The following is a 2,799-nucleotide window of genomic DNA, read 5'->3' on the forward strand; positions in this document are numbered from 1 at the left end:
GTTGGATCCTTTGGAACTTGAGTTATGGATGATTGTTAGTAACCATGTGGGTGCTGGGAACTGAACCCAGGTCTTTTGCAAGAGCAGTCAGTGCTCTTAACCACTCAGCCATTTCTCTATCCCCTTACATGACATTTTCATTATGAGTATACTTTGTTGAGTTCAAGAAAATAGAACAAAATATCTTAAGCCATGTCAAAATGTGATCTTTTAATGTGTATACCTGTGTGTGATATTTTTATTCTCTGTGTGAGTCTTTCTTTGTAAGAATAATTTCAAACTATGTGTATCTATGAGTACCTGTGTGAGGGTATGTGCATGTAAGTACAGTGCCATGAGGGCAAAAATGGTAGTGGAGTCCCTAGATCTAGGGTCATAGGCAGCTGTGACCCATCTAATATAGTACTTGGAACAGAATTCTGCTAGAGTAGTATAAGCTCATAACTGCTCAGCCATCTCTCAGTCTCTCTGTAGATCCTTTATGCCATACACTCAGTTTAAAATAAAATTAAATGACAGAATGCCCTGAATTAAGGAAGAGGCTTTATTGAGTAAATAAAACTCATAAATTAAATTTCAATAGAGAGATGAGCTAGACCATAGGTTTCCTTACCTAAATATTATTCCATATGTTGAAGCCAGATAAAGGTAGACTTGGAGTGTGGATCTTAATTTTGATGCAAGAGCCATCTCTACACCTGTATTGTTTTTTGTATGACAATAATAAAAAGCAGCCTTTCTAAAAGGAGTAAAACTCCATTGTTTTGGTAACTAACAATTAAAGCTTAAAGTGGCAATTGTTTTAGCATTGTCTTAGATGACAATGAGACATTGAGAATTGTCATCCTTGAGAATTTGGGGCATTGTTGGGATATCTGGGCTTCACAGGGTTAGAGAAAATCATGTGGAATTAATAATTTAAAAAAAAATGAAAGGAAACAAAAGTTCATGACAAGAATGTCTTTTGTGTAGCCTCTACTGGACAAGGGGAGATTTCCATACTATTCGATATTTCATTTTCCAGGTAGTGTAGAGTAAGCTCTTGGGGTTATGTAAGACAATTCCATTTACTGAACTGATTTAAAACTAATACTACCGTCAATCACACTCAGCATTTCAATTGACATAAAACAGTGAAGAATTTTGCTTCTGCTGCATTTTCCTTTTAGAGTCTGACCTCATTAGATGGCTGCTGCCACAGATGTCAGCCCAAGATACCAGTGTTTTCAGAGTGCTACAGGGTGATGCCATTTTATTTAGAGATTCCTGTCCATGGGGTGTACAATGATTTCAAATGACACAGAAAATAAATTAGATAACAAAAAAATATACTTCTTAGATTTTTAACATTCTAAAGTGTAACAGCTGATGAAAACTTCAATTCATATAAACACTATGCTTGAATTATAAGTTTTAAAGCAGGTCTAATTCCATCATGTTCAAGTAAGTCAACAATTTGGCATGTCTTTTAGTTTTGGTTATGTATTTTACATATATTTTATTTTCCTAGTATTGATGGTCTATTTGTTCTTAGTCTCTATTGAGTTTGTAAATAATTGGAGTTAAAGCAAAATTGTGGATATTTAGTGATATATTCATTTAGATATTTACAAAATCAGACTTTTTTCACCTACAATATCAACTCCCTGTACTATAGTTTTGAGTTTTAAGAGTAGCCACTTGGAATCCTCTCTTCCCTCAATGATTTGTCCTTCAATCTTACACAATTAGTGAAAATCAAACTTGTTATTTTTCTTACTGCTTGTTCTGAGACTTAGTTAATATTATTTCTTAGCTATGCTTATTTATATACTTCTCATGTGTATGATATTTACCAATTCTTTTTTCCCTTTATTTTAAAAGAAATTGAATCATTTCAGGAAACATACAAATAGCTTCCATATAAATGTCCTTCTGGAAAAAATTTCCATAAAAGTATCACTGATTTTCACTGAATATCTGACAGCTAATTGGGGTAATCAAATAGAATTAAAGTAGGGCTCTGACATTCTCATAGTAAATCATTCCTGTTTAGTCTTATCAATTTCCAGTACTGTTGACTACACCTGCACTGTTGGTGTTTCCTTATATTCATTTTCATAACAATGATTCTGAGTTTGCGTTTTTTGCTGAATGCCTCCAAGGAATGATCTTTTTCTCCCTTGGGGAGATGCCTGCTTCCTTCCCTTGGTATTTCCTTACCTTCTTATCTTTGAAAGAAAGTAATTAAAGCTATGAAAACTTCTGTGGATCCAGCAGATACTTAACACATTTGCTTTGAGTCATTTATTCCAATTAAAATGTTTCACTTGGTAATGACTTAATCTGTGTAAATGGTTTTTAGTTATATGACATTCATACCGCTTGATTTGATCCTAGCTGCAAACTGAGATTTAATCTGCCTTGTTGCTGGAACACTTTGAAAATTATATGACTGTTTGAGATTGAGAAGTAATAAATTATTCATGCCCTCTGAATTACTTAATTTGTAGATTTGATTTTTTTCTTTTCTAATTTAAAATTAGTCAATGATTGCACAATCCCTTCTCTTTCATGATTTTTTTTAAACACAAGCAAATGCAGTCAAATAACAATGATAACATTTATTTTTTAAAATCTTATACTGGAGATGTATATTTTGGTTTTTATGATGAAATTCATATGTCTTGTAATAATTTTATTTTTCAACCTAATTTTTCATTTGAGATAGTGTTGTCTTGCTTTTTGTTATAAATGTGCCTTTATCCAATGTAATAATTTCTGTATTGTTTCAGAGAGGAGAGTTATTGTTACCTACAG

Source organism: Nannospalax galili, unplaced genomic scaffold, assembly GCF_000622305.1.
Source record: "Nannospalax galili isolate Female #2095 unplaced genomic scaffold, S.galili_v1.0 scaffold140, whole genome shotgun sequence".
Classification (NCBI taxonomy): Eukaryota; Metazoa; Chordata; class Mammalia; order Rodentia; family Spalacidae; genus Nannospalax; species Nannospalax galili.